General features: G+C 37.4%; 16 non-coding genes and 18 pseudogenes across 16 annotated transcripts; all 34 read right to left on the bottom strand.

Annotated features, from left to right (window-relative positions):
• Positions 1-158: 158 nt before the first annotated feature.
• On the bottom strand, positions 159-278 carry LOC145761569 (5S ribosomal RNA; annotated as a pseudogene).
• A 147-nt stretch (positions 279-425) lies between these two features.
• LOC145761568 (5S ribosomal RNA) lies at positions 426-545 on the bottom strand (annotated as a pseudogene).
• A 147-nt stretch (positions 546-692) lies between these two features.
• Positions 693-811, bottom strand: LOC145760964 (5S ribosomal RNA). Its single transcript, XR_014286946.1, has one exon. It is a non-coding gene; the product is annotated as a 5S ribosomal RNA (ribosomal RNA).
• Positions 812-979: 168 nt separating this feature from the next.
• LOC145761567 (5S ribosomal RNA) lies at positions 980-1,099 on the bottom strand (annotated as a pseudogene).
• Positions 1,100-1,246: 147 nt separating this feature from the next.
• Positions 1,247-1,366, bottom strand: LOC145761566 (5S ribosomal RNA; annotated as a pseudogene).
• Positions 1,367-1,513: 147 nt separating this feature from the next.
• LOC145760963 (5S ribosomal RNA) lies at positions 1,514-1,632 on the bottom strand. The gene has a single exon (XR_014286945.1). It is a non-coding gene; the product is annotated as a 5S ribosomal RNA (ribosomal RNA).
• Positions 1,633-1,800: 168 nt separating this feature from the next.
• Positions 1,801-1,920, bottom strand: LOC145761565 (5S ribosomal RNA; annotated as a pseudogene).
• Positions 1,921-2,067: 147 nt separating this feature from the next.
• Positions 2,068-2,186, bottom strand: LOC145760962 (5S ribosomal RNA). Its single transcript, XR_014286944.1, has one exon. It is a non-coding gene; the product is annotated as a 5S ribosomal RNA (ribosomal RNA).
• A 163-nt stretch (positions 2,187-2,349) lies between these two features.
• Positions 2,350-2,469, bottom strand: LOC145761564 (5S ribosomal RNA; annotated as a pseudogene).
• Positions 2,470-2,616: 147 nt separating this feature from the next.
• Positions 2,617-2,735, bottom strand: LOC145760961 (5S ribosomal RNA). Its single transcript, XR_014286943.1, has one exon. It is a non-coding gene; the product is annotated as a 5S ribosomal RNA (ribosomal RNA).
• A 168-nt stretch (positions 2,736-2,903) lies between these two features.
• Positions 2,904-3,023, bottom strand: LOC145761563 (5S ribosomal RNA; annotated as a pseudogene).
• Positions 3,024-3,170: 147 nt separating this feature from the next.
• Positions 3,171-3,289, bottom strand: LOC145760960 (5S ribosomal RNA). The gene has a single exon (XR_014286942.1). It is a non-coding gene; the product is annotated as a 5S ribosomal RNA (ribosomal RNA).
• A 168-nt stretch (positions 3,290-3,457) lies between these two features.
• On the bottom strand, positions 3,458-3,577 carry LOC145761562 (5S ribosomal RNA; annotated as a pseudogene).
• Positions 3,578-3,724: 147 nt separating this feature from the next.
• LOC145761561 (5S ribosomal RNA) lies at positions 3,725-3,844 on the bottom strand (annotated as a pseudogene).
• A 147-nt stretch (positions 3,845-3,991) lies between these two features.
• LOC145760959 (5S ribosomal RNA) lies at positions 3,992-4,110 on the bottom strand. Its single transcript, XR_014286941.1, has one exon. It is a non-coding gene; the product is annotated as a 5S ribosomal RNA (ribosomal RNA).
• A 168-nt stretch (positions 4,111-4,278) lies between these two features.
• On the bottom strand, positions 4,279-4,397 carry LOC145760958 (5S ribosomal RNA). Its single transcript, XR_014286940.1, has one exon. It is a non-coding gene; the product is annotated as a 5S ribosomal RNA (ribosomal RNA).
• A 162-nt stretch (positions 4,398-4,559) lies between these two features.
• LOC145760957 (5S ribosomal RNA) lies at positions 4,560-4,678 on the bottom strand. The gene has a single exon (XR_014286939.1). It is a non-coding gene; the product is annotated as a 5S ribosomal RNA (ribosomal RNA).
• Positions 4,679-4,846: 168 nt separating this feature from the next.
• LOC145761559 (5S ribosomal RNA) lies at positions 4,847-4,966 on the bottom strand (annotated as a pseudogene).
• A 147-nt stretch (positions 4,967-5,113) lies between these two features.
• LOC145760955 (5S ribosomal RNA) lies at positions 5,114-5,232 on the bottom strand. The gene has a single exon (XR_014286937.1). It is a non-coding gene; the product is annotated as a 5S ribosomal RNA (ribosomal RNA).
• A 168-nt stretch (positions 5,233-5,400) lies between these two features.
• On the bottom strand, positions 5,401-5,519 carry LOC145760954 (5S ribosomal RNA). The gene has a single exon (XR_014286936.1). It is a non-coding gene; the product is annotated as a 5S ribosomal RNA (ribosomal RNA).
• Positions 5,520-5,681: 162 nt separating this feature from the next.
• On the bottom strand, positions 5,682-5,800 carry LOC145760952 (5S ribosomal RNA). Its single transcript, XR_014286935.1, has one exon. It is a non-coding gene; the product is annotated as a 5S ribosomal RNA (ribosomal RNA).
• A 168-nt stretch (positions 5,801-5,968) lies between these two features.
• Positions 5,969-6,088, bottom strand: LOC145761557 (5S ribosomal RNA; annotated as a pseudogene).
• A 147-nt stretch (positions 6,089-6,235) lies between these two features.
• On the bottom strand, positions 6,236-6,354 carry LOC145760951 (5S ribosomal RNA). The gene has a single exon (XR_014286934.1). It is a non-coding gene; the product is annotated as a 5S ribosomal RNA (ribosomal RNA).
• Positions 6,355-6,522: 168 nt separating this feature from the next.
• Positions 6,523-6,642, bottom strand: LOC145761556 (5S ribosomal RNA; annotated as a pseudogene).
• A 147-nt stretch (positions 6,643-6,789) lies between these two features.
• On the bottom strand, positions 6,790-6,908 carry LOC145760950 (5S ribosomal RNA). Its single transcript, XR_014286933.1, has one exon. It is a non-coding gene; the product is annotated as a 5S ribosomal RNA (ribosomal RNA).
• A 163-nt stretch (positions 6,909-7,071) lies between these two features.
• LOC145761555 (5S ribosomal RNA) lies at positions 7,072-7,191 on the bottom strand (annotated as a pseudogene).
• A 147-nt stretch (positions 7,192-7,338) lies between these two features.
• LOC145760949 (5S ribosomal RNA) lies at positions 7,339-7,457 on the bottom strand. The gene has a single exon (XR_014286932.1). It is a non-coding gene; the product is annotated as a 5S ribosomal RNA (ribosomal RNA).
• Positions 7,458-7,625: 168 nt separating this feature from the next.
• On the bottom strand, positions 7,626-7,745 carry LOC145761554 (5S ribosomal RNA; annotated as a pseudogene).
• A 147-nt stretch (positions 7,746-7,892) lies between these two features.
• On the bottom strand, positions 7,893-8,012 carry LOC145761553 (5S ribosomal RNA; annotated as a pseudogene).
• A 147-nt stretch (positions 8,013-8,159) lies between these two features.
• LOC145760948 (5S ribosomal RNA) lies at positions 8,160-8,278 on the bottom strand. Its single transcript, XR_014286931.1, has one exon. It is a non-coding gene; the product is annotated as a 5S ribosomal RNA (ribosomal RNA).
• Positions 8,279-8,446: 168 nt separating this feature from the next.
• On the bottom strand, positions 8,447-8,566 carry LOC145761552 (5S ribosomal RNA; annotated as a pseudogene).
• A 147-nt stretch (positions 8,567-8,713) lies between these two features.
• On the bottom strand, positions 8,714-8,833 carry LOC145761551 (5S ribosomal RNA; annotated as a pseudogene).
• A 147-nt stretch (positions 8,834-8,980) lies between these two features.
• LOC145760947 (5S ribosomal RNA) lies at positions 8,981-9,099 on the bottom strand. The gene has a single exon (XR_014286930.1). It is a non-coding gene; the product is annotated as a 5S ribosomal RNA (ribosomal RNA).
• Positions 9,100-9,267: 168 nt separating this feature from the next.
• Positions 9,268-9,387, bottom strand: LOC145761550 (5S ribosomal RNA; annotated as a pseudogene).
• Between the last annotated feature and the right edge of the window lie 27 nt (positions 9,388-9,414).

The following is a 9,414-nucleotide window of genomic DNA, read 5'->3' as shown; positions in this document are numbered from 1 at the left end:
GGTGAGCCAACACATTTATCATTAACCGTGTATATTTAAAATAAAATAAATGACTTGCGTCGCTTAGCAATTATATCAAATATATTAGTTTTCAAAAATTTTGATAAAAAATGACTTCTACATAAAGTACTTTCTAATATGCTATAAAACTTATAAAATGCCTACGACACCCGGTATTCCCAGGCGGTCACCCATCCAAGTACTAACCGGGCCCGACGTTGCTTAACTTCCCAGATCGGACGAGATGGGGTGTACTCAACGTGATGTGGTGAGCCAACACATTTATCATTAACCGTGTATATTTAAAATAAAATAAATGACTTGCGTCCCTTAGAAGTTATATCAAATATATTAATTTTCAAAAATTTTGATAAAAAATGACTTCTACATAAAGTACTTTCTAATATGCTATAAAACTTATAAAATGCCTACGACACCCGGTATTCCCAGGCGGTCACCCATCCAAGTACTAACCGGGCCCGACGTTGCTTAACTTCCCAGATCGGACGAGATGGGGTGTACTCAACGTGATGTGGTGAGCCAACACATTTATCATTAACCGTGTATATTTAAAATAAAATAAATGACTTGCGTCCCTTAGAAGTTATATCAAATATATTAATTTTCAAAAATTTTGATAAAAAATGACTTCTACATAAAGTACTTTCTAATATGCTATAAAACTTATAAAATGCCTACGACACCCGGTATTCCCAGGCGGTCACCCATCCAAGTACTAACCGGGCCCGACGTTGCTTAACTTCCCAGATCGGACGAGATGGGGTGTACTCAACGTGGTATGGTCGTAGGCAATGTGATGTGGTGAGCCAACACATTTATCATTAACCGTGTATATTTAAAATAAAATAAATGACTTGCGTCCCTTAGCAGTTATATCAAATATATTAATTTTCAAAAATTTTGATAAAAAATGACTTCTACATAAGGTACTTTCTAATATGCTAAAAAACTTATAAAATGCCTACGACACCCGGTATTCCCAGGCGGTCACCCATCCAAGTACTAACCGGGCCCGACGTTGCTTAACTTCCCAGATCGGACGAGATGGGGTGTACTCAACGTGATGTGGTGAGCCAACACATTTATCATTAACCGTGTATATTTAAAATAAAATAAATGACTTGCGTCCCTTAGAAGTTATATCAAATATATTAATTTTCAAAAATTTTGATAAAAAATGACTTCTACATAAAGTACTTTCTAATATGCTATAAAACTTATAAAATGCCTACGACACCCGGTATTCCCAGGCGGTCACCCATCCAAGTACTAACCGGGCCCGACGTTGCTTAACTTCCCAGATCGGACGAGATGGGGTGTACTCAACGTGATGTGGTGAGCCAACACATTTATCATTAACCGTGTATATTTAAAATAAAATAAATGACTTGCGTCGCTAAGCAATTATATCAAATATATTAGTTTTCAAAAATTTTGATAAAAAATGACTTCTACATAAAGTACTTTCTAATATGCTATAAAACTTATTAAATGCCTACGACACCCGGTATTCCCAGGCGGTCACCCATCCAAGTACTAACCGGGCCCGACGTTGCTTAACTTCCCAGATCGGACGAGATGGGGTGTACTCAACGTGGTATGGTCGTAGGCAATGTGATGTGGTGAGCCAACACATTTATCATTAACCGTGTATATTTAAAATAAAATAAATGACTTGCGTCGCTTAGCAATTATATCAAATATATTAGTTTTCAAAAATTTTGATAAAAAATGACTTCTACATAAAGTACTTTCTAATATGCTATAAAACTTATAAAATGCCTACGACACCCGGTATTCCCAGGCGGTCACCCATCCAAGTACTAACCGGGCCCGACGTTGCTTAACTTCCCAGATCGGACGAGATGGGGTGTACTCAACGTGATGTGGTGAGCCAACACATTTATCATTAACCGTGTATATTTAAAATAAAATAAATGACTTGCGTCCCTTAGAAGTTATATCAAATATATTAATTTTCAAAAATTTTGATAAAAAATGACTTCTACATAAAGTACTTTCTAATATGCTATAAAACTTATAAAATGCCTACGACACCCGGTATTCCCAGGCGGTCACCCATCCAAGTACTAACCGGGCCCGACGTTGCTTAACTTCCCAGATCGGACGAGATGGGGTGTACTCAACGTGGTATGGTCGTAGGCAATGTGATGTGCCAACACATTTAACATTACCCAGGTATATTTAAAATAAAATAAATGACTTGCGTCGCTTAGCAATTATATCAAATATATTAGTTTTCAAAAATTTTGATAAAAAATGACTTCTACATAAAGTACTTTCTAATATGCTATAAAACTTATAAAATGCCTACGACACCCGGTATTCCCAGGCGGTCACCCATCCAAGTACTAACCGGGCCCGACGTTGCTTAACTTCCCAGATCGGACGAGATGGGGTGTACTCAACGTGATGTGGTGAGCCAACACATTTATCATTAACCGTGTATATTTAAAATAAAATAAATGACTTGCGTCGCTAAGCAATTATATCAAATATATTAGTTTTCAAAAATTTTGATAAAAAATGACTTCTACATAAAGTACTTTCTAATATGCTATAAAACTTATTAAATGCCTACGACACCCGGTATTCCCAGGCGGTCACCCATCCAAGTACTAACCGGGCCCGACGTTGCTTAACTTCCCAGATCGGACGAGATGGGGTGTACTCAACGTGGTATGGTCGTAGGCAATGTGATGTGGTGAGCCAACACATTTATCATTAACCGTGTATATTTAAAATAAAATAAATGACTTGCGTCGCTTAGCAATTATATCAAATATATTAGTTTTCAAAAATTTTGATAAAAAATGACTTCTACATAAAGTACTTTCTAATATGCTATAAAACTTATAAAATGCCTACGACACCCGGTATTCCCAGGCGGTCACCCATCCAAGTACTAACCGGGCCCGACGTTGCTTAACTTCCCAGATCGGACGAGATGGGGTGTACTCAACGTGATGTGGTGAGCCAACACATTTATCATTAACCGTGTATATTTAAAATAAAATAAATGACTTGCGTCCCTTAGAAGTTATATCAAATATATTAATTTTCAAAAATTTTGATAAAAAATGACTTCTACATAAAGTACTTTCTAATATGCTATAAAACTTATAAAATGCCTACGACACCCGGTATTCCCAGGCGGTCACCCATCCAAGTACTAACCGGGCCCGACGTTGCTTAACTTCCCAGATCGGACGAGATGGGGTGTACTCAACGTGGTATGGTCGTAGGCAATGTGATGTGGTGAGCCAACACATTTATCATTAACCGTGTATATTTAAAATAAAATAAATGACTTGCGTCCCTTAGCAGTTATATCAAATATATTAATTTTCAAAAATTTTGATAAAAAATGACTTCTACATAAGGTACTTTCTAATATGCTAAAAAACTTATAAAATGCCTACGACACCCGGTATTCCCAGGCGGTCACCCATCCAAGTACTAACCGGGCCCGACGTTGCTTAACTTCCCAGATCGGACGAGATGGGGTGTACTCAACGTGATGTGGTGAGCCAACACATTTATCATTAACCGTGTATATTTAAAATAAAATAAATGACTTGCGTCCCTTAGAAGTTATATCAAATATATTAATTTTCAAAAATTTTGATAAAAAATGACTTCTACATAAAGTACTTTCTAATATGCTATAAAACTTATAAAATGCCTACGACACCCGGTATTCCCAGGCGGTCACCCATCCAAGTACTAACCGGGCCCGACGTTGCTTAACTTCCCAGATCGGACGAGATGGGGTGTACTCAACGTGATGTGGTGAGCCAACACATTTATCATTAACCGTGTATATTTAAAATAAAATAAATGACTTGCGTCCCTTAGAAGTTATATCAAATATATTAATTTTCAAAAATTTTGATAAAAAATGACTTCTACATAAAGTACTTTCTAATATGCTATAAAACTTATAAAATGCCTACGACACCCGGTATTCCCAGGCGGTCACCCATCCAAGTACTAACCGGGCCCGACGTTGCTTAACTTCCCAGATCGGACGAGATGGGGTGTACTCAACGTGGTATGGTCGTAGGCAATGTGATGTGGTGAGCCAACACATTTATCATTAACCGTGTATATTTAAAATAAAATAAATGACTTGCGTCCCTTAGCAGTTATATCAAATATATTAATTTTCAAAAATTTTGATAAAAAATGACTTCTACATAAGGTACTTTCTAATATGCTAAAAAACTTATAAAATGCCTACGACACCCGGTATTCCCAGGCGGTCACCCATCCAAGTACTAACCGGGCCCGACGTTGCTTAACTTCCCAGATCGGACGAGATGGGGTGTACTCAACGTGGTATGGTCGTAGGCAATGTGATGTGCCAACACATTTATCATTGAACGTGTATATTTAAAATAAAATAAATGACTTGCGTCGCCTAGCAATTATATCAAATATATTAATTTTCAAAAATTTCTATAAAAATGACTTATACATAAGGTACTTTCTAATATGCTAAAAAACTTATAAAATGCCTACGACACCCGGTATTCCCAGGCGGTCACCCATCCAAGTACTAACCGGGCCCGACGTTGCTTAACTTCCCAGATCGGACGAGATGGGGTGTACTCAACGTGGTATGGTCGTAGGCAATGTGATGTGGTGAGCCAACACATTTATCATTAACCGTGTATATTTAAAATAAAATAAATGACTTGCGTCGCTTAGCAATTATATCAAATATATTAGTTTTCAAAAATTTTGATAAAAAATGACTTCTACATAAAGTACTTTCTAATATGCTATAAAACTTATAAAATGCCTACGACACCCGGTATTCCCAGGCGGTCACCCATCCAAGTACTAACCGGGCCCGACGTTGCTTAACTTCCCAGATCGGACGAGATGGGGTGTACTCAACGTGATGTGGTGAGCCAACACATTTATCATTAACCGTGTATATTTAAAATAAAATAAATGACTTGCGTCCCTTAGAAGTTATATCAAATATATTAATTTTCAAAAATTTTGATAAAAAATGACTTCTACATAAAGTACTTTCTAATATGCTATAAAACTTATAAAATGCCTACGACACCCGGTATTCCCAGGCGGTCACCCATCCAAGTACTAACCGGGCCCGACGTTGCTTAACTTCCCAGATCGGACGAGATGGGGTGTACTCAACGTGGTATGGTCGTAGGCAATGTGATGTGGTGAGCCAACACATTTATCATTAACCGTGTATATTTAAAATAAAATAAATGACTTGCGTCCCTTAGCAGTTATATCAAATATATTAATTTTCAAAAATTTTGATAAAAAATGACTTCTACATAAGGTACTTTCTAATATGCTAAAAAACTTATAAAATGCCTACGACACCCGGTATTCCCAGGCGGTCACCCATCCAAGTACTAACCGGGCCCGACGTTGCTTAACTTCCCAGATCGGACGAGATGGGGTGTACTCAACGTGGTATGGTCGTAGGCAATGTGATGTGCCAACACATTTATCATTGAACGTGTATATTTAAAATAAAATAAATGACTTGCGTCGCCTAGCAATTATATCAAATATATTAATTTTCAAAAATTTCTATAAAAATGACTTATACATAAGGTACTTTCTAATATGCTAAAAAACTTATAAAATGCCTACGACACCCGGTATTCCCAGGCGGTCACCCATCCAAGTACTAACCGGGCCCGACGTTGCTTAACTTCCCAGATCGGACGAGATGGGGTGTACTCAACGTGGTATGGTCGTAGGCAATGTGATGTGGTGAGCCAACACATTTATCATTAACCGTGTATATTTAAAATAAAATAAATGACTTGCGTCGCTTAGCAATTATATCAAATATATTAGTTTTCAAAAATTTTGATAAAAAATGACTTCTACATAAAGTACTTTCTAATATGCTATAAAACTTATAAAATGCCTACGACACCCGGTATTCCCAGGCGGTCACCCATCCAAGTACTAACCGGGCCCGACGTTGCTTAACTTCCCAGATCGGACGAGATGGGGTGTACTCAACGTGATGTGGTGAGCCAACACATTTATCATTAACCGTGTATATTTAAAATAAAATAAATGACTTGCGTCGCTAAGCAATTATATCAAATATATTAGTTTTCAAAAATTTTGATAAAAAATGACTTCTACATAAAGTACTTTCTAATATGCTATAAAACTTATTAAATGCCTACGACACCCGGTATTCCCAGGCGGTCACCCATCCAAGTACTAACCGGGCCCGACGTTGCTTAACTTCCCAGATCGGACGAGATGGGGTGTACTCAACGTGGTATGGTCGTAGGCAATGTGATGTGGTGAGCCAACACATTTATCATTAACCGTGTATATTTAAAATAAAATAAATGACTTGCGTCGCTTAGCAATTATATCAAATATATTAGTTTTCAAAAATTTTGATAAAAAATGACTTCTACATAAAGTACTTTCTAATATGCTATAAAACTTATAAAATGCCTACGACACCCGGTATTCCCAGGCGGTCACCCATCCAAGTACTAACCGGGCCCGACGTTGCTTAACTTCCCAGATCGGACGAGATGGGGTGTACTCAACGTGATGTGGTGAGCCAACACATTTATCATTAACCGTGTATATTTAAAATAAAATAAATGACTTGCGTCCCTTAGAAGTTATATCAAATATATTAATTTTCAAAAATTTTGATAAAAAATGACTTCTACATAAAGTACTTTCTAATATGCTATAAAACTTATAAAATGCCTACGACACCCGGTATTCCCAGGCGGTCACCCATCCAAGTACTAACCGGGCCCGACGTTGCTTAACTTCCCAGATCGGACGAGATGGGGTGTACTCAACGTGGTATGGTCGTAGGCAATGTGATGTGCCAACACATTTAACATTACCCAGGTATATTTAAAATAAAATAAATGACTTGCGTCGCTTAGCAATTATATCAAATATATTAGTTTTCAAAAATTTTGATAAAAAATGACTTCTACATAAAGTACTTTCTAATATGCTATAAAACTTATAAAATGCCTACGACACCCGGTATTCCCAGGCGGTCACCCATCCAAGTACTAACCGGGCCCGACGTTGCTTAACTTCCCAGATCGGACGAGATGGGGTGTACTCAACGTGATGTGGTGAGCCAACACATTTATCATTAACCGTGTATATTTAAAATAAAATAAATGACTTGCGTCGCTAAGCAATTATATCAAATATATTAGTTTTCAAAAATTTTGATAAAAAATGACTTCTACATAAAGTACTTTCTAATATGCTATAAAACTTATTAAATGCCTACGACACCCGGTATTCCCAGGCGGTCACCCATCCAAGTACTAACCGGGCCCGACGTTGCTTAACTTCCCAGATCGGACGAGATGGGGTGTACTCAACGTGGTATGGTCGTAGGCAATGTGATGTGGTGAGCCAACACATTTATCATTAACCGTGTATATTTAAAATAAAATAAATGACTTGCGTCGCTTAGCAATTATATCAAATATATTAGTTTTCAAAAATTTTGATAAAAAATGACTTCTACATAAAGTACTTTCTAATATGCTATAAAACTTATAAAATGCCTACGACACCCGGTATTCCCAGGCGGTCACCCATCCAAGTACTAACCGGGCCCGACGTTGCTTAACTTCCCAGATCGGACGAGATGGGGTGTACTCAACGTGATGTGGTGAGCCAACACATTTATCATTAACCGTGTATATTTAAAATAAAATAAATGACTTGCGTCCCTTAGAAGTTATATCAAATATATTAATTTTCAAAAATTTTGATAAAAAATGACTTCTACATAAAGTACTTTCTAATATGCTATAAAACTTATAAAATGCCTACGACACCCGGTATTCCCAGGCGGTCACCCATCCAAGTACTAACCGGGCCCGACGTTGCTTAACTTCCCAGATCGGACGAGATGGGGTGTACTCAACGTGATGTGGTGAGCCAACACATTTATCATTAACCGTGTATATTTAAAATAAAATAAATGACTTGCGTCCCTTAGAAGTTATATCAAATATATTAATTTTCAAAAATTTTGATAAAAAATGACTTCTACATAAAGTACTTTCTAATATGCTATAAAACTTATAAAATGCCTACGACACCCGGTATTCCCAGGCGGTCACCCATCCAAGTACTAACCGGGCCCGACGTTGCTTAACTTCCCAGATCGGACGAGATGGGGTGTACTCAACGTGGTATGGTCGTAGGCAATGTGATGTGGTGAGCCAACACATTTATCATTAACCGTGTATATTTAAAATAAAATAAATGACTTGCGTCCCTTAGCAGTTATATCAAATATATTAATTTTCAAAAATTTTGATAAAAAATGACTTCTACATAAGGTACTTTCTAATATGCTAAAAAACTTATAAAATGCCTACGACACCCGGTATTCCCAGGCGGTCACCCATCCAAGTACTAACCGGGCCCGACGTTGCTTAACTTCCCAGATCGGACGAGATGGGGTGTACTCAACGTGATGTGGTGAGCCAACACATTTATCATTAACCGTGTATATTTAAAATAAAATAAATGACTTGCGTCCCTTAGAAGTTATATCAAATATATTAATTTTCAAAAATTTTGATAAAAAATGACTTCTACATAAAGTACTTTCTAATATGCTATAAAACTTATAAAATGCCTACGACACCCGGTATTCCCAGGCGGTCACCCATCCAAGTACTAACCGGGCCCGACGTTGCTTAACTTCCCAGATCGGACGAGATGGGGTGTACTCAACGTGATGTGGTGAGCCAACACATTTATCATTAACCGTGTATATTTAAAATAAAATAAATGACTTGCGTCGCTAAGCAATTATATCAAATATATTAGTTTTCAAAAATTTTGATAAAAAATGACTTCTACATAAAGTACTTTCTAATATGCTATAAAACTTATTAAATGCCTACGACACCCGGTATTCCCAGGCGGTCACCCATCCAAGTACTAACCGGGCCCGACGTTGCTTAACTTCCCAGATCGGACGAGATGGGGTGTACTCAACGTGGTATGGTCGTAGGCAATGTGATGTGGTGAGCCAACACATTTATCATTAACCGTGTATATTTAAAATAAAATAAATGACTTGCGTCGCTTAGCAATTATATCAAATATATTAGTTTTCAAAAATTTTGATAAAAAATGACTTCTACATAAAGTACTTTCTAATATGCTATAAAACTTATAAAATGCCTACGACACCCGGTATTCCCAGGCGGTCACCCATCCAAGTACTAACCGGGCCCGACGTTGCTTAACTTCCCAGATCGGACGAGATGGGGTGTACTCAACGTGATGTGGTGAGCCAACACATTTATCATTAACCGTGTATATTTA

This window comes from Corella eumyota, chromosome 7, assembly GCF_963082875.1.
Source record: "Corella eumyota chromosome 7, kaCorEumy4.1, whole genome shotgun sequence".
In the NCBI taxonomy this organism is placed as follows: Eukaryota; Metazoa; Chordata; class Ascidiacea; order Phlebobranchia; family Corellidae; genus Corella; species Corella eumyota.
The sequence above is the reverse complement of the archived record's forward strand: the minus strand, read 5'-3'. Positions and strand labels throughout refer to the sequence as shown.